The sequence below is a fragment of the Muntiacus reevesi genome, chromosome X (genome assembly GCF_963930625.1).
Source record: "Muntiacus reevesi chromosome X, mMunRee1.1, whole genome shotgun sequence".
Lineage (NCBI taxonomy): Eukaryota > Metazoa > Chordata > Mammalia > Artiodactyla > Cervidae > Muntiacus > Muntiacus reevesi.
Window position 1 is genome coordinate 56,732,107 of NC_089271.1, and position 20,092 is coordinate 56,752,198.

Sequence of the window (20,092 nt, forward strand, 5' to 3'; positions counted from 1 at the left end):
ACAAAATGGTGTTTTCCTGCAGTTTCAGAGCTGTGTAAAGACAATCCTAGGACACACTGTACCATGTCATGAGAAAAAAGGTCAGGGGAGAGTGTTCTTTGGGTTTAGAATGCCATGTCTGATTAGGTGAAACAGTACTGTCAGATGACTTCCCATCAAGAAGTGGCAAGCAGCCTGTTTTTCAGAAAACTCAAAAACTTGATGACAGCTATTGTAGTAAAGATAAATGAATAAGTATGTTTTTCTCACAGGTCTGAGGTTGGAATTATCCAGCTTCCACAGGTGAAAAGTATAGCTTTTACTATAAGGGCCCAACTCCCAGGTTCACAAAAGCCTATTTATTGACTGTTTCAGAGTTGTAAGGACACACTGAGGACCACTATACCATTCCATGTGAAAATATGTCAGGGAAGAGTATTCTGTGAGTGTTGACTGCTATATTTGTTGTCACTCTGAATAGGTGAAACTGTACTGTCACATGACTTCCCAGCAAGAAGTTGCAAGCACCTGTTTATTTCAGATAACTGAAAAACTTGAACAAAACTGTTGTTGCAATGAAGGGAAAAATGAACCAGTGTGTTTTTATGGCAATTTTAAGGCTGAAAATGTCCAGCTTTCACAAGTGAGAAAATACTTCTTTTTCCATTTGGCCCCAGTTCCCAGGTTCACAAAAAGATGTTCTGTGCATTCTCAGAGTTATGTATGGATACTACTGGGACACAATGTACCATTCTATGATAAAAGATGGCAGGGGATAGTGTTTTGTGTGTGTTGACTAACATACCACTTGTTACTCTGATTAGGTCAAATTGTACTTTAAGATGACTTCCAAGCAAGAAGTGTCAAGCAGTCTGTTGCTTTCAGAAAACTCAAATACTTGACAAAATCTGTTGTAAAGAAGAGAAAAAATGAACCAGTGTGTTTTCCTGGTAGATATGAGGCTCCAGCTATCCAAGTTTCACAGCTTGAAATACTTCTTTTGGCATCAGACCCAACCCCTAAGTTCACAAAAACATGTTTCCCTGAAGTTACAAAGCTGTGTAAAGACACTCCTAGGACACAATGTGATATTACACCCAAAAGGGGTTAGGGGAAAGTGTTCTGTGAGTGTTGATGACCATATCTGTTGTTACAGTGATGAGGTGCAACTGTAATGTCACCTGACTTTCCAGAAAGAAGTGACTAGCAGCCTGTTTCTTTCAGAAAACTCAGAAACTTGACCAAAGCTGTTGTTGTAATGAAGAGAAAAATGAACCAGTGTGTTTCTCTGGCAAGTTTAAGGCTGCAGCAATCCCCCTTTAACTGGGTGGGAATAATTCTTTTGCAATCAGGATTCAATTTCCAGGTTCACAAAAGCATATTTCCTGGCCGTTTCAGAGTTGTGTAAAAGCACACCTAGGAAACAGTGTATCATTCCATGATAAAAGATGTCAGGAGAGAGTGTTCTTTGAGAGTTGATTGCCGTACATGTTGTTACCCTGATTAGGTGAAACTGTACTGTCAGATGACTTCCCAGAGGAAGCGGCAAGCATCCTGTTGCTTTCAAAATATTCAAAAGCTTGACCAAAGCTGTTGTTTTAGTGAAGAGGAAAATAAATGAGTGTGTATTTTGGGCAGATTTGAGACTGAACTATCCAGGTTTCACAGTGGGAAAATAGTTCTTTGCCAACAGGTCCCAATTGCCAGATTTACAAAAACATGTTTCCTGGCTGTTTCAGAGTTGTGTAAAGACAATCCTAGGACACAATGTACAGTTCCATGAGAAAAGTGGGCAGCGTAAATAGTTTTGTGATTATTGAGTGTCATAACTGTTGTTAACCCTATTCAGTGAAACAGTACTTCAGAAGACTTTCCAGCAAGAAGTGCCAAGCAGCCTGCTTGTTTAAGAAAACTCAAAAACTTTTTTTTTAATGAAGACCAAAGCTGTTTTTATAATGAAGAGAAAAAATGATCCAGTGTTTTTTTTCTGGCATTTTTGATGCTGCAAATATCCAGCTTCCACATGTGGAAAATACAGTCTTTACCATAAGTGCCCAACCCCCAGGTTCACAAAAGCATGTTTCCTGACTGTTTCAGAGTTATGTAAAGACACAACTAGGATACAGTGTACCATTCCATAAGAAAAGATGTCAGGGGAGAGTGTTCTGTGAGTAGTGACTGCAATACCTGAGAAAGTTAATTCTTAGGTAGATTGATAAGGAGACCAGGGCCCTTGAGGAGGAGGAAGGGACAAACATTTTTCTTTTACATTACTTTGTCTTAGTCACATATGACTTTTTTTCTTAAGCTGTGAATTGTTATGGCAACTGTCTATTTTGCCTAATACTAACTTTCTTTAATCCCAGAGCTGATGATTACACAAAAACTCATCTTGCTCAAGGCTATGTTTTTCCTTAAGCTCTGTACTAATGATTATCTAACAACAAATGTTTCTTGCCAGAGGACATGTTTCTCCTTCCTAACAAGTAACTTCTGACTAATCCTGTTATCTTAAGATGTATGTTGTGGCAGTGGGTTTGGGGAGACCTTTCTATTTTTAGTAACTGATTGAAAAATTATATAAGGCCTTGATAAGTCCCCTGAGTGGGGCACTCTCTGCCCCCTTCAAATGTCTATATCAGAAGCTTTCTCTATTCCTTTTTCACTGCAAAAGCAACTTCTTGTCTTTTGACACACAAAGCTCTGAGTGACTGAAGCTGCATCTTTTGTCCCAAAGCAAAATTCTCTCCTTTGTAGATCACAAATCCAACATCATTCACCATAAGTTATCATCTCAGGGTCTTATCTGGGATCTTCAAGACAAGGTAAGGACACTCCAAGCTCTAGCCTCTATGCTTTCTCAGTATACACATTTTCTGCTTTACTTTACTAACTCTAAGGTGTGTCTGTGTGTGTGATTGATTGGAAACTGAGACGTGTCCTGTGCTAAGTGAGAGTTGAGCCTGGCTTTATGGTTCTGTGGCACATTGTAAAGACTGAAGGCAGACCTGAAAGGGGAACCTATCAGGGTTTTATATTGACCTGCCAGTGCCAATAGGCACCCAATGTCCCTGCAAGGGGAGTGGCCAGAAATGGGCAAAGCATGCAGACCTAACTTTCCTTTCTTGGTCACCTTTTCCTGGTCTCTTCAACCATTTTGTAACTGGAAATTGGAACTACTAACCTAATCTGTCAGATCATAGACTTTTAATGACTTGTAATCCGTGCTGTTACTGTGTACCTTTATTTAGGCACCCAACCTTGCTAGGAGCCAAAAGTTCCATCTTGGTTGTTTTCTCATGCACTGAAGATGTGAACTAGGTGTAGATCTAGCTTCAGGAGCGTCTCTCTCTTGGCTGCTCCCATATGGGGCTAGAGCTGCAAAAGCAACTTCTTGTCATGGTTGTGCCCTTGAATTATACAGATGGAATTACTCCTAGCAAGTATGAGGTTTCTCAGAACATAGATTGGGAATTCCAGATTGGAAGTGCAGTGGGCTTCCTCCTTTGGTAGTGCTAGCTCTTAGTGGAGCAGATAAAGCTCTCCAGTGGCTTCTGTCTAAACTCCTGATATATTCTTTTTATGTAATCTGTGGTAATGAGCTGGAAGTATTGGCCCTAGTAGGTCAAGGACAAAAAACACATTTTCCTTGCTGGCCAACCCTCCACCACCTCTTTTGCTATCACATATATGCATGTGGTGACACTCACTGGGAAACATCTTGATCTTTTTGTATGTCCCTTTATGACTGACCGCTTCTACTGTGGACTATGTTCAGGAATGTGCACAGGCACAAGGAAGATGGATTCTTCTCCTAGAGGTCTCAGTTTGGGGAACATTCTGGAAAACTACCCTATTATACTCTGGGTGGCATCAGAAAAAAAGAGCAAATCAAACCAAAGTCTTGGTCATAAGGAACTAGAAATCAATTTGCGATGCCATCAGATCTACCTCTGGTGCATCTCAATCCCCATCAATGGTAGAATGAGGAGGGCTGAAGGCACCTGCATCAAAAGTGACAGAAAAATCTGACCAATGAAGGAAAGCTTAGGTGGAAAGTCTTTCTTCACTCCCATCTAGGGCAGGGAGGGGTGCCTCCGGTAGAAAAAAGCCACAGCTGTGGATGCCGCTTTTTTCTCTTACAGATGGGAGCTAGTAGTTACAGAACCAGCCCCTTTGAAATGATTTTTTTAAAAACTGGGGTAAGAGCTTAACACAGGCACATGGAAAACAGATGCATCTCCTAGCAGTCTTACTTGGGGAGCATTCTGGAAAACTACTCTGCTCCGCCCCAGGTGGCACCAGAGGAAAAGGGGAAATCAAGCCAAGTTTTTTTTTTCTATTTATTTCAGTATTTATTTTTTAATTAATTAATTTTACTTTTTTTTTCGGTGGTTTAAAAAAAGTTTTATTTCTCACTTAGGTTACACGTACTCTGTGGTCAGTAGGGGGCTCTGTTTATCATAGTCACCAAGAATCCAGGCTGATCAAAAACCCATCTTCACACCTGCCTCTGGAATCACTGAAGTCATGTTGCTGTCTGCTCAAATATGTATCACTTTTTCTCTATATGTTTGTCCTCAGTGAATTTTGCAGTCTTTCTTATTATGAGTTGAACAATTATCTTGGTGATTTACTTTCTTGTTTTTTATGATTTTAAAATTATTTTATTTTTAAGTAAGGGATAATTGCTTTACAATATTGCTTTGATTTCTGCCATACATCAACATGAATTAATCATAGATATACGTATGTCCCCTCTCTCTTAGAACTCACTCCCACCTCCCAGCATTTCTCACCCCTCTAGATTGTTACATAGCTCCAGTTTGAGTTTCCTGGGTCATACAGCAAATTTCCATTGACTATCTATTTTATATATGGTAGTGTATATGCATCCACACTACTCTCCCCACTCATCCCATCTGCTCCTCTTCCCCCTCACCATCCATGTTCATAAATCTTTTCTCTATGTCTATGTCTCCATTACTGCCCTGCAAATAGGTTAACCAGTACCATCTTTCTAGATTCCATATATGTGTGCATATGCAATATTTGCTTTTCTCTTCCTGACTTACTTCATTCTGTATAATACAAAATTATTTTAGCAGAAAAAAGATCAATTACCTGGAAGAATGCAAAAGACACCTGGAGCAGTTCTTTGCTCAAAAAGATAGAGTTTTGAGAAGATGTAATTATGAAGTTGACTGAAAAATGGCAGAAGGTAGTGAAACAAAATGGTGAATACATGGTTCAATAAAGTTCTTGGTGAAAATGAAAAGTGTGTCTTTTATTTTTACTTAAAACTGAAGGGACTTTTTGGTTAAATCAATAGAATTCTTAAGCTTTCATGTCTTCTCTGATTCTCACAACTCACCATGCTATCTGCTGGAAATATTTCTTCAAGCCAAGTTTTAATGGCGAGAAACTGGAAATCAGTTTGGGATGCCATGAGGTCTACCCCTGGCGTGTCTCCACCACCTCATTTGTAGGATGAGGAGGGCTGATGGGAGTAAAAATGGTGCCTGCATTGGTAAGAGACAGACTAAGTCTGACTAGAGAAAGAATGCTCCAGTGGAAAGTCTGTCTCCACCCCCATCTGGAACAGAGAGGGATACCTCCAGTAGAAAAAAGCCACAGCTGTGGATGCTGCTTTTTTCTCTCTTACAGATGGGAACTAGCAGTTCCGGAACCATCCCCTTTAAAATGTATTTTGAGAAACTGGAATAAGTTCAGTTCCCAGAACTTAACCTTACTTGGAAAGATGTAATATATATCTTAGGACAGATGCTGACTCCTGACTCAAAAAAACTCGAGTTTTGGGGAAGTTATTGCTTATGAAGATGAATGGCTTGAACATGAATCAATAGGGAAAAGGGAACAAGAGATAGCCACCTTCCCTACTGGGAATCAGTACCCACAACAAAGCCAGACTGGGACTATAACATGGCTAAAGTAAGGTGGGATCAGAGCCACTTTGTCATAGGTATTCTTGAAGGATTCAAGTGAGCACATGCTAAGACTTTATGCTATGGTAAGTTGGCTGACATAGAACATGGAGAAAAGAAAACTCCTAGTAAATTCCTAGATAGACTATGGGAGGTTCTCCACAATTTTACTGACACTGAACCTGACTGAACGTGCAGAAGAAATCATCTTAAAAGATAGATTTCTTACTCAGCTGACTCCAGATATCTGCCGTAAGCTACTAAAACAGGCATATGAACCAAATTAGTCTTTAGATAAACTGTTACAACTGGCTAAGACAGTTTATTATGACAGAGAGTATGAGAAATAACACAGGAGGCAAAAAGAACCAGGGAAAAAGCTCAAGCCTTAGCAATGGCTGTTAGATCTGCTCTTAAACAGTCTGAGGAGAAAAATGCCCAGTGGGACACAAGTGAAAAGGGATGAACTTGCTTTTACTGTGGAAAGGAAAGACATCTCAAGCTAGATTGTTCTCAGGTGTCTAAGCCTCCCCCAGCTCCATGTTCAGTCTGCAAAGAACACACTGGAGAAGAGACTACCCTCCAAGGTGTAGGCCCCAGGGGTCAGGCTCTCAAGGTTCACTCACCTAGCCAGACATCCTGGAGTGTGAAGTCAAGGGGGCCTTAGGAAGCATCACTATGAACAAAGCTAGTGGAGGTGATGGAATTCCAAGGGAGCTATTTCAAATCCTAAAAGATGATGCTGTTAAAGTGCTGCATTCAATATGCTAGGAAATTTAGAAAACTCAGCAGTGGCAATAGGACTGGAAAAGGTCAGTTTTCATTCCAATCCCAAAAGAAGGCAATGCCAAAGAATGTTCAAACTATGGCACAATTGCACTCGTTTCACATACTAGCAAAATAATGGCAAATAGATGGAGAAACAATGGAAACAGTGGCAAACTTTATTTTCTTGGGCTCCAAAATCACTGCAGATGGTGACTGCAGCCTTGAAATTAAAAGATGCTTGCTCCTTGGAAGAAAAGCTGTGGCAAATCTAAACAGCATATTAAAAAGCCAAACCATTACTTTCCCAACCAAGATCCGAAGAGTCAAAGCTATGGTTTTTCCAGTAGTCATGTATGGATGTGAGAGTTGGACCATAAAGAAGGCTGAGCACTGAAGAATGGATGTTTTTGAATTGTGTTGTTGGAGTGGACTCTTGAGATTCCCTTGGACTGCAAGGAGATCAAACTAGTCCATCCTTAAGAAAATCAATCCTGAATATTCATTGGAAGGACTGATACTGAAGCTGAAACTCCAATACTTTGGCCACGTGATTCAAAGAGCTGACATTTGGAAAAGACCCTGATGCTGGGAAAGATCGAGGGCAAGAGGAAAAGGGGACTACAGAGGGAAAGATTGGTGGATGGCTTCACTGACTCAATAAACATGAGTTTGAGCAAACTCTGGGAGATGGTGAAGGACAGGGAAACCTGGCGTGCTGCAGTCCATGGGGTCACAAAGAATCGGACACTACTGAGTGACTGAACAACAAGAAAGCTGCAACTGGGACTCAGTGCTATTTTCTCACGGGTTTCTGATCATGCCAGAGTCTCCCTCACCCCTTCTGGGGAGGGGTATACTAAGCAAGGTCCAGACCTCTGTTTTCATGAATATGGAGCCTGCTCTTTCTCTCCCATTAATTGAACAAAATGTAAATACTAGAGTATTGGCTGATGGAAAAACTGGTTTGAGCCCAAAATGCTGTTCCTGTAATCATCAAGCTCAAAAACCTTTACCTGTATCCATATCCAAAGCAGTATTCACTAAAGCCCGAGTTAAAATAAATGTTAAAATCCATCATTGAAAGTTTAAAAGAACAAGGGCTATTAATTTTCTGTAACAGTCCATGCAACATTCCTATTTAGGGTGTAAAAAAGTTGATGATAAATGGAGACTAGTTCAAGATTTGCAAATAATAAATGAGGCTGTGGTTCCTTTACACGCCATGGTGCCTAATCTTTATACTTCATTGTCTGAAATTCCTGAACAAGCCAAATATTTTTCAGTCACTGATTTGAAGGGTGCTTTCTGGACTTAAACCTATACAAAATCATCCTCTACCTATGACTTTAAGACAGTTGAGAGGTTTCTTGGGCATTACAGGCTATTGCCATATTTGAATTCCAGGTTATAAAGAACTTGGTGGTGGTTTAGTCACTAAATCAAGTCCGACTCTTGCAACCCCATGGACTGTAGCCTGCCAGGCTCCTCTGTCCATGGGATTCTTCAGGCAAGAATACTGGAGTGGGTTGCCATTTCCTTCTCTAGGGGATCTTCCCAACCCAGGAATAAAACCCAGGTCTCCTGCATTGCAGGCAGATTCTTTACCAACTGAGCTAAGTTTACTAATGGGCAAAATCTTACTGTACTGACTTCTCATGATATGAGCAGAATCTTAAACTTTAAAGTTCAGAGCATCAGTAGCTCCTCCTTTAAAGCTGCTGTAAATCAAAAGGTGTCAAAAGTTCTAGGAATAGAATATCACACTGTTCCCAGAGGCCCCAATTATCAGGAAAGGTTGAAAAGGCTAATGACATTATTAGAAGACATCTTGCCCCAGACCTGCAGAGGCAGCAGCTGGAGCAGCCGCAGCCTGCGCCCTCTCCCGCCCGCTCCGGGGTCTCTTTCCCCCTTCCTCCTCTTCCTCCTCCACCCCCCCTTCCTCCTCCGCCAGCCCACGGGGGCCCCCCTCTCCTTCCCGCCCGCCCCTATTGTTCCACCCCCGGCCTCCCGCCCTTCCCCTTCCCGCCCGCTCCCCTTTTCCCCTCAGTCGCCTCGCGCCTGCAGTTTTTGGCTTTCACCCCCACCAGTGACCAAAGACTTGACCACTCAAAGTCCAGCTCCTCAGAACACTGCTCGACATGGACACCGGTGTGATTGAAGGTGGATTAAATGTCACTCTCACCATCCAGCTACTTATGCATGGAAAGGAAGTTGGCAGTATCATCGGAAAGAAAGGAGAATCAGTTAAGAAGATGCGTGAGGAGAGTGGTGCACGTATAAACATCTCAGAAGGGAATTGTCCTGAAAGGATTATCACTTTGGCTGGACCCACTAATGCCATCTTCAAAGCCTTTGCTATGATCATTGACAAACTGGAAGAGGACATCAGCAGCTCTATGACCAATAGCACAGCTACCAGTAGACCCCCAGTCACCCTGAGGCTGGTGGTCCCTGCTAGTCAGTGTGGCTCTCTCATTGGGAAAGGTGGTTGCAAGATCAAGGAAATACGAGAGAGTACAGGGGCTCAGGTCCACGTGGCAGGGGATATGCTCCCCAACTCAACTGAGTGGGCCATCACTATTGCTTGGCATTCCGCAATCCAGCATCGAGTGTGTGAAACAGATCTGCGTGGTTATGTTGGAGACTCTCTCCCAGTCCCCCCCGAAGGGCGTGACCATCCCGTACCGGCCCAAGCCGTCCAGTTCTCCGGTCATCTTTGCAGGTGGTCAGGACAGGTACAGCACAAGCAGCGACAGTGCGAGCTTTCCCCACACCACCCCGTCCATGTGCCTCAACCCTGACCTGGAGGGACCACCTCTAGAGGCCTATACCATTCAAGGACAGTATGCCATTCCACAGCCAGATTTGACCAAGCTGCACCAGTTGGCAATGCTACAGTCTCATTTTCCCATGACACATGGCAACACCAGATTCAGTGGTTTGGATGCATCTGCTCAGACTACTTCTCATGAACTCACCATTCCAAACGATTTGATTGGCTGCATAATCAGGCGTCAAGGCTCCAAAATCAATGAGATTCATCTGATGTCTGGGGCGCAGATCAAAATTTCGAACCCAGTGGAAGGATCTACTGATAGGCAGGTTACCATCACTGGATCTGCTGCCAGCATTAGCCTGGCTCAATATCTAATCAGTGTCAGGCTTTCCTCGGAGACGGGTGGCATGGGGAGCAGCTAGAACAATGCAGATTCATCCATAATCCCTTTCTGCTGTTCACCACCACCCATGATCCATCTGTGTAGTTTCTGAACAGTCAGCGATTCCAGGTTTTAAATAGTTTGTAAATTTTCAGTTTCTACACACTTTATCATCCACTCGTGATTTTTTAATTAAAGCGTTTTAATTCCTTTCTCTGTTCAGCTGTTAATGCCGAGATCCATATTTAGTTTTATAAGCTTCTCCCTGTTTTTTTTTTTTTTGGCTCATGAATTTTTTTTTTGTTTGTCATGGAAATGTAAGAGTGGAATATTAATACATTTCAGTTTAGTTCTGTAATGTCAGGAATTTTTCAAAAAAATTAAAAGATGAAAAAGAACAACAACAACAAAAACCCCAAAGAAACAACAACAACAACAAAAAAAGAAGACATCTTGTAAGCTAACACAGGAAACACAAGACAGTTGGTTTAAAGTTTTACCAATAGCCTTTATGAGGGCTTGAACTGCCCTTAAGAAGAAGGGACTATCTCCTTTTGAATGACTCTCTGGCAGAAGACCATTTTTGCACACGGATATTGTCTTAGATCCTGAAGCCTTAGAATTAACTATGTGACTCAGCTTTCAGCCTTTCAACAGACATTACGAGAACACCAGTAGGTAACTCAGGAACCAGCCTCCAACTCAGAAAAGCCATTGTTTGAGCCAGAAACAGAAGTTCTGATAAAGATGTTGGAGTCTGGAGGACAATCTCTAGGCCCCTACCAGGTTATTATTTCTTCTCCCACAGCTGTCAAAGTGTCAGGAATTGGTTCATGGATGCACCACACTTGAGTTAAAAGGTGGCACCCTGAATGAGACTAAGTGATGTCATTTTTATGTCTTAAGTCTCTATGCTTTTACTTTTTCCTTTTCAGATGGGCCTGATACATATGTGGGCTTGCTTCTGATGACTCCTAAAATCCTGAGTCTGCCGTTTGACCCTCAAGACAATGCCTTCCTGTCCTGGACTCATTCTAATGCTGCATTCCACAATTGGTATAATTGCTGCATCTGCAGAGCACTCCCCTCCTCATCAGTGGAAGGTTTCACATGGTGTGTTTCTCCACTTCAAGGAAAAGACTTTCTTCAGCTCGGCAAATACCTTCACCAACAACAATCATATGTGACACCTCTTCTTAATCTTATGACATCTAACAATCCTAAAATGGACTTGTGTAACATTTTCTATCTTAACTATGGACATAATGTGACTTTTAAGTTACAAATGGTTGTTTAAGTTCCTTCGAGTCCAACAGCCTTCTCCAACTATTACTTGGGGACCCTGGACTAGAGACCCTCAATATGAGGGTAAGAAGAATATCCTGCCTCACCAATTTAGGGTCTGGCCCCTGGCTAGCAGGAAGCAGCTATGGAATAAGAGTGACATTCCACTCCCTGGCAGCCATATTCTCCTAAAAGAAAAAGAGGGGAAAATGAGACAGCTAATTCTTAGGTAGGTCGATAAGGAGATCAGGGCCCTTGAGGAGGAGGAAGGGACAAACGTGTTCTCCTACATTGCTTTGTCTTAGTCACATAAGACGTTTTTTCTTTTTTCTTTCTTCTTAAACTCTGAGTTGTTATGGTAACAATCTAATGATTATATAATAACAACGTGTCTTGCCTGAGGAAATGTTTCTCCTTTCTAACAAGAAACTTCTGACTAATCCTGTTATCAGAAGACATATGTTGTGGGAATGGGTCTGGGAAGATCTTTCTACTCTTAGTAACCAATTGAAAAAGTACATAAAGCTTTGATAAGACAAGTGAGTGGGGCACTCTCTGCCCCACTGAGATCTGCTTCTGATATCTAGGTCAGAAGATTTCTCTAATCTTTTTCACTGTAATAAATATTTTACTTCACGAAGATCTGAGTGATGGAAACCACCTCTTTGGTGCCAAAGTAAAATTCTCTCCTTTGGAGATCAAGAATCTGACACCATTCACCATAAGCCATCATACCATTTGTGACTTAGGTGAAACTGTACTGTCAGATAACTTCCCAGCAAGAAGTGGCAATCTGTTTGTTTCAGAAAACTCAAAATCATGACCAAAGCAGCTGTTGTTATGAAGAGAAAAACGACCCAGTGTGTTTTTCTGGCAAGTTTAATGCTGCAACCATCCAGCTTCCACTGGGGAAAAATACTTCCTTTGCCATCACTCCTCAATTTCCAGGTTCACAAAAATATGTATTCTTGCAGTTTCAGAGCTGTATAAAGACACTTCTAGGACACATTGTTCCATTCCATGGGAAAAGATGTCATTGGAGAGTGTTCTCTGAGTGTTTACTACCAGAGAAGATGTTACTATTATTAGGTGAAAGTGTAGTGCCAGATTACATCCCAGAAAGAAGTGTCAAGCAACTTATTGCATTGAGAAAACTCATAAACTTGTCCAAATTTGTTGTAATGAAGAGAAAAATGGACCAGTGTGTTTTCCTGGAAGGGTTGAGGCTGCAGCTATCCAGGTTTCACAGTGGGAAATTTCTTCTTTTGCCATCAGGCCACAATTTCCAGGCTCAAAAAACATGTTTTCCTTCACTTTCAGAACTGTGTAAAGACATTCCTAGGACACAATGTTACATTCCATCAGAAAAAGAACTCAGAGAAGAGTGTTCTCTGAGTGTTGACAGCCATTCCTGTTGTTATCCCAATTAGGTAATACTGTATATTCAGGTCACTACGCAGCAAGTAGTGCCAAACAGCCTGTTTCTTTCATAAAACTAAAAAATCAGACCAACTGAAGAGAAAAGTCAGTATTCTTAGGCTTCCCTTGTGACTCAGCTGGTAAAGAATCTGCCTGCAATGTGGGAGACCTGGGTTCAATCCCTGGGTTAGGGAGATCCTCTGGAGAAGGGAAAGGCTACCCACTCCAGTATTCTGGCCTGAAGAATTTTATGGACTACAGTCAATGGGGTCACAAAGAGTCAGACACAATTGAGTGTCCGGCTTCACTTTTAAGGGTGCGACCATCTAGCATTAACTGGGGGGAAATAACTTCTTTTGCCATCAGACCCCAATTCCCAGATTCACAAAAGCATGTTTCCTGGCTGTTTCAGAGTTGTGTAAAGACACACCTAGGACACACTGTACAATTACATAAGAAAACGTGTCAGGAGACAGTGTTCGGTGAGTGTTGTTAAACATATCTGTTGTTACTATAATGAGGTCAAAGTGTACCATGAGATGATTTCCCAGTAAGAACAGGCAAGCTACCTGTTGCTTTCAGAAAATTAAAAAGCTTAACCAAATCTGTTGTAATGAAGAGAAAAATGAACCAGTATGCTTTTCTGGGAAGCTTAAGACTGCAACCATCCAGCTTTCACAGTGGGAAAATACTTCTTTTTTCATCAGGCCCCAATCCCCAGGTTCACAAAAACATGTTTCCCTGTAGTTTCAGAGCTGTGTAAAGAGACTCCTAGGACACAGTGTACCATTCCTTGAGAAAAGATGTTAGGGGAGAGTGTTCGCTGAGTGTGGACTATAATAATTCTTACTCTGATTAGGTAAAACTGTACTGTCAGATGACTTACCAGAAAGAAGTGCCAAGCAATCTCTTGTATTCAGAAAATTCAAAATATTGACCAAATCTGTTGTTGTAATGAAGGGAAAAATAAACCAGTGTGTTTTCCAGGCAGGCTTGCAACTATCCAGGTTTTACAGTGGGAAAGTACTTCTTTTGCCTTTGGACCCCAATTCCCAGGTTTCAAAAAACATATTTCCCCACAGTTTCAGAGCTGTGTGAAGACACTCCTATGATACAATATGACATTCTATCAGAAAAGAGGTCGGGGGAGGGTGTTCTGTGATTGCTGACTGCCATACCTGTTGTTATCCTGATTAAGTGATACACTACTGTCATATGACTTCCCAGACAAAAGTGGCAAGCAGCCTGTTTCTTTCAGAAAACACAAAAACTAAACCAAACCTGTTGTTTTAATGAAGAGGAAAATGAACCAGTGTGCTTTTCTGACAAGTTTAATGCTATAACCATCCAGATTTCACTGGGAGAAAATACTTCTTTTGACATGAGGCCCCAACTACTAAGTTCACAAAAGCGTATTTCCTGGCTGTTTTAGAATTGTATATAGACACAATTAGGACACACGGTACAATTCCCTGAGAAAAGATGTCAGGAGAGAGTGCTCTGTGAGTGTTGATTGCCATAACTGTGTTACCCTGACTTGGTGTAAATGTACTGTCAAATGACTTACCAGCAAGAATTGTCAAACTGCCTGTTGATTTCAGAAAACTCAAACACTTGGCCAAAGATGTTGTAATGAAGACAAAAAATGAGCCAATTTGATTCTTTGGCAAGCTTAAGGCTGCTAGTCTTCAGCTTTTACAGTGGGAAAATACCTCTTTTTCCATCACGTGCCAATTCCCAGGTTCTCAAAAACATGTTTCTCTGCAGTTTCAGAGCTGTGCAAAGAGACTTCTAGGAAACATTGTACCATTTCTTGAGAACAGATCTAAGGGGAGAGTATTCTCTGACTGTTGACTACCATACCAGTTGTCGCTCTGATTAGGTAAAACTACTGTCTGATGACGTCCCAGGAAAAAAAGTGACAAGCAGCCTGTTGCTTTCAGAAAATTCAATCTCTTGACCAAATCTGTTGTTGTAATGAAGAGAAAAATGAACCAGTGTGTTTTCCTGGCAGGTCTGAGGCTTCAACTATTTACCTTTCACAATGGCAAAGTACTTCATTTGCCATCAGGCTTCAATTCCCAACTTCACAAAAATATGTTTCCCTGCAGTTTCAGAGCTGTGTGCACAACATGACATTCTAGTGCACAACATGACATTCCACTAGAAAATTGCTCACAGGAGAGTGTTCTGTGAGTGTTGACTGCCATTCCTACTTTAACCCTAATTAGGTGAAACTGTACTGTCAGATCATTTCTGACAAAGAGTGGCAAGCAGCCTGTTTCTTCCAAAATGTCAAAATATATACCAAAGCTGCTGTTGTAATGAAGAGAAAAATGAACCAGTGTGTGTTTTTCTGGCAAGCTTAAGGCTGAAACCATCCATCTTTTACTGGGGGGAAATACTTATTAGCCTTCAGGCCCCAGTTCTCAGGTTCACAAAAACGTTTCCTGACTGTTTCAAAGTTATGTAGACACCTAGGTCACACTGTACCGTTCCAAGAGAAAAGAAGTCAGGAGAGAGTGTTCTGTGAATCTTGATTGCCGTACCTGTTATTACCCTGATTGGGTGAAACTGTGCTGTCAGATGACTTCTCAGCAAGATGTGGCAAGCAGCATGTTGCTTCCAGAAAACTAAAAACTTGAACAAAGCAGTTGTTGTAATGAAGAGAAAAATGACCAGTGTGTTTTCCTGGCAGGTTTGAGGCTGCAACTATCCGCGTTTCACAGTGGTGAAAGTACTTTATTTGTCATCAGGCCACAATTCCCAGGTACAAAAAAATTTTTCCCTGCAGTTTCAGAGCTGTGTAAAGACACTTCTGGAACACAATGTGACATTTGATCAGAAAAGTGATAAGAGATCAGGGGAGAGTGTTCTGTGAGTATTGACTGCCATTCCTGTTGTTACCCCAATTAGGTGAAACTATACAGTCAGATCACAATCTAGAGCCAGACATCCTGGAATGTGAAGTCAAGTGGACCTTAGAAAGCATCACTATGAACAAAGCTAGTGGATGTGATGGAATTCCAGTTGAGCTATTTCAAATCCTGAAAGATGATGCTGTGAAAGTGCTGCATTCAATATGCCAGCAAATTTGGAAAACTCAGCAGTGGCCACAGGACTGGAAAAGGTCCGTTTTCATTCTAATCCCTAAGAAAGGCAATCCCAAAAAATGCTCAAACTACTGCACAATTGCACTCATCTCACATGCTAGTAAAGTAATGCTCAAAATTCTCCAAGCCAGGCTTCAGTAATATGTGAACCGAGAACTTCCAGATGTTCAAGATGGTTTTAGAAAAGGCAGAGGAACCAGAGATCAAATTGTCAATATCCGCTGGGTCATTGAAAAAGCAAGAGAGTTCCAGAAAAACATATGTTTCTGCTTTACTGACTACGCCAAAGCCTTCAACTGTGTGGCTCACGATAAACTGTGGAAAATTCTGAAAGAGATGGGAATACCAGACCACCTGACCTGCCTCTTGAGAAACCTGTATGCAGGTCAGGAAGCAGCAGTTAGAACTGGACATGGGACAACAGACTGGTTCCAAACAGGAAAAGGAGTACATCAAGGCTGTATATTGTCACCCTGCTTATTTGACTTATATGCAGAGTGCATCATGAGAAATGCTGGGCTGGAAGAAGCACAACCTGGAATCAAGATTGCTGGGAGAAATATCAATAACCTCAGATATGCAGATGACACTACCCTTATGAAAGAGAGTGAAAAGGAACGAAAAAGCCTCTTGATGAAAGTGAAAGAGAAGAGTGAAAAAGTTGGCTTAAAGCTTAACATTCAGAAAACTAAGATCATGCCATCTGGTCCCATCACTTCATGGGAAATAGATGGGGAGACAGTGGAAACAGTGTCAGACTTTATTTTTTGGGGTTCCAAAATCACTGCAGATGGTGATTGCAGCCATGAAATTAAAAGACACTTACTCCTTGGAAGTAAAGTTATGACCAACCTAGAGAGCATATTAAAAAGCAGAGACATTGCTTTGCCAACAAAGTTCCGTCTGGTCAAGGCTATGGTTTTTCCAGTGGTCATGTATGGATGTGAGAGTTGAACTGTGAAGAAAACTGAGTGCCGAAAAATTGATGCTTTTGAACTGTGGTGTAGGAGAAGACTCTTGAGAGTCCCTTGGACTGCAAGGAAATCCAACCAGTCCATCCTGAAGGAAATCAACCCTGAATATTCATTGAAAGGACTGACTGATGCTGAAGCTGAAACTCCAATACTTTGGCCACCTCATGTGAAGAGTTGACTCATTGGAAAAGACCCTGATGCTGGGGGGCAGGAGGAGAAGGGGACGACATAGGATGAGATGGTTGGATGGCATCACCGACACAATGGACATGAGTTTGAGTAAACTCTGGGAGTTTATGATGGACAGGGAGGCCTGGTGTGCTGCGATTCATGGGGTCAGAAAGAGTCGGACACGACTGAGCAACTGAAGTGAACTGAACTGATACAGTCAGATGACTTACTAGCAAGAAGTGGCAAGCAGCCTGTTTCTCTCAGAAAACTCAAGAAATAGACAAGAGCTGTGGTGATAATGAAGGGAAAAATGAATCAGCATGTTTTTCTGGCAAGTTTAAGGCTGCAGACATCCAGTTTCACTGGGGGGAAATACTTGTTTTGCCATCAGGCCCCAATTCCCAGGTTCATGAAAGCATGTTTCCTGGCTGTTTCAGTGTAGTGTAAAGACACACCTAGGACAGATTGTACAAGTCCATAAGAAAAGATGTCAGGAGAGAAAGCTGTGTAAATGTGAATTACCATATCTGTTGTTACCCTGATTATTTGAAAGTGTACTGTCAGATGACTTCCCAGCAAGAACTTTGCATGCCACTTGTTGCTTTCAGAGAACTCAAAAACTTGACCAAATATGTTGTTGTAGTGAAGAGAAAAATGAATCAGTTTGTTTCTCTGGGATGTTTAAGGCTGCAACTGAAAGAGTTAATTCTTAGGTAGGTTGATAAGGAGTCCAGGGCCAAGGAGGAGAAAGGGGTCCTGGGCCTTCAAGGAGGAGAAAGGGACAAACGCTTTTTCTACATTCCTCCATCTTAGTCACGTAAAATTTTTTTGTTTGTTTGTTTGTTTTTTTTTTTTACTTTAAGCTCAGAGTTTAAAGAAAACAACTCATCACATAGCAAACATTCACATCACATATAACAAACAACCCATTAACAACTCATAACAAAACAACTCATCTTGCTCAAGGGTATGTTTGTCTTTAAACTCTGTACTAATGTTTATATAACAACAATATAGTCTGCTCTGCTCAAGGACATGTTTCTCCTTCTTAAGAATCTTCTGACTCACCCTGTTAGCTTAAAATATATGTTGTAGGAGTGGGTCTGTTAAGACCTTTCTACTGTTAGTTCTAATCCTGTTATTTTAAAATGTATGTTGTGAGAGTGGCTCTGGTAAGACCTTTACAACCTTGAGACATTCTTTTGATTTATTGTTAATAATCAGCTGAAAAAGTTTATAGCTCCCTTGCTAAAACTAGTGACAGGACACTCTCTGCCCCCTTCATATATCTATGTCAGAAACTTTCTCTTTTCTCCTTTTTTCACTGATAAAGCATTTGTCACACGAAGTTCTGAGTGTCTGAAGCGTCGTCCCTTGTGCCAAAGCTAACTCTTCTTCAGAGATCACAAATCTGCCATCGTTCACCATAAGCTATGATCTTGGAGACTCGTCTGGGATCTTCAAGACAAGGTAAAGACACTCAGAGCTCTAGCTTGCCTGTTCTTTTAGAATACCCATGTTTCTCCTTTTATTTTACTAACTCTGTGGTGTGCCGGTGTGTGTGACTTATTGAAACCCTGAGATGTATCCTTTGTGAAGCAAACATTGAGTCCAACTCTGTAGTTTCAGGGTGCCTCGTAATGACTGAAGGCAGCCCTGAAAAGTGAGCATTGTTGGGGATTTATACTGACCTGACAAGAATCACTCAACATCCATGCGATGGGAGCAGTCAGAAATGGACAAAGAGTGTAGACCCAAATTTCCTTTCTCAGTCACATTTTCCTGGTCTCTTTGACCATTCTGTAACTGCCTGGGGAATTAGAACTACTAGCCTAATCTGTTGAATCATAGACTTTCAAGAGACCTGTGGTCCATGCTGTTACTTTTACTTTTACTTAGAACCCAAGCTTGGATTGATAGCCATGGGGCACCCAGACTTGCCAGGAGCCAAAGTTAAATCTTGGTTGTTTTCTCTCGCACTGCAGATGGGAGTGATGTGGAGTTCTAGCTCCAAGACCATCTCTCTTGGTTGTTTCCATATGGGGCCAGAATCCTAAAAGCAAGTCCCTGTCATAGCTGTGCTTCCAAACTATATGGATGGAAGTGCTGCTAGCCAGCATGAGGTTTCTAAGAACATAGGTCAGGAATCCCAGATTGGAAGTACAGCTACCTTATTCCTTTGGTAGTGCTAGCTCTTAGCGAACCAGGTAAAGCTTTCCAGTGGCTTCTGTCTCAACTCTCTAGATATTCCTTTTGTAGAATCTGTGGAAATAAACTGTAATGATTGGCCTTAGCAGCTCAAGAACAAAAATCGCTCTTGCCTCGCTGGCTGACCCTCCACCATCACTTTTGCTACACTCAGAAAGGACATCTTGGTTATTGTTCATTCACTTATGACTCACTGTTTCTACTGTGGTCAAGACTGTACTCAAGAATGTGCACAGGCACACAGAAGTCGGATGCTTCCCCTTCTAGTTCTAGCTTGGGAAACGTTAGAGAAAACTACTCTGTTACAATCTGGGTGGCATCAGAGGAAAAGGGCAAATCAAAGGTCTTGGTGGTAAGAAACTAAAAGTCAATTTGGGATGCCATCGGATCCATCTCTGCCCTGCCTCGATGATAGAGCAAGGAGGGCTGAACAAGTAAGGCGCCTGCGTCGCTAAGGGACATGCTAAGTCTGACCAGGGAAGGAATGCTTGGTTGGAAAGTCTGTCTCCACCCCTATCTAGAGCAGGGAGGGACACCTCCAGTGGAAAAAAGCAAGGGCGCTGGAAGCTGCTTTTTTTTCTCTTACAGATGGGAACTACTCAAAGTTCCATACCCACACCCTTGGATTGTTTCCTGAAAAACTGGGATAAGTTTGATCCCCAGAGTTTAAAGAAGACACGACTGACTTTCTTTTGCAAATCTGCCTGGCCATAATATCCATTGGAGGGTGGCAAACAATGGCCAGTTGAAGGGTCCCTTAATTACGATGCTGTTTTACGATTAGGTCTGTTTTGTGGGAAGCAAAGGAAATGGGTATAAGTGCCATATGTGTTACTCTTTTACTCTCTGTGAGACATGCCAGACCTATGTCCTATGGGTACAGATTTGGGTGTAAAGCCTTCGACTCTCTTCTGTCCTCTTACTCTGCCCTGTATCTGGGGCTCCCAACTGAGCAGGCTGAGGGTCAAAGCATTCCTCCAGGAAGGGTTGCCTCAGACACGATAAAGGTTCAAATAACCCCAGTTCCAATATGGCCTCAGACTACTTTGGTTTCAATAGGAACTCAACAGTCA

The 20,092-nt window shown here is 41.8% G+C and overlaps 1 long non-coding RNA gene and 1 pseudogene across 1 annotated transcript in view; both read left to right on the top strand.

Moving 5' to 3' along the window:
* The window catches only part of LOC136153391 (uncharacterized), a 127,333-nt gene extending 109,106 nt beyond the window's left edge, over nt 1-18,227 (top strand). Inside the window, exon 3 of the long non-coding RNA XR_010660390.1 lies at nt 18,145-18,227. This is a non-coding gene — a long non-coding RNA (uncharacterized lncRNA). The remainder of the gene's footprint in view (nt 1-18,144) is intronic.
* On the top strand, nt 8,662-10,063 carry LOC136154041 (poly(rC)-binding protein 2 pseudogene; annotated as a pseudogene).
* Nucleotides 18,228-20,092: the final 1,865 nt, after the last annotated feature.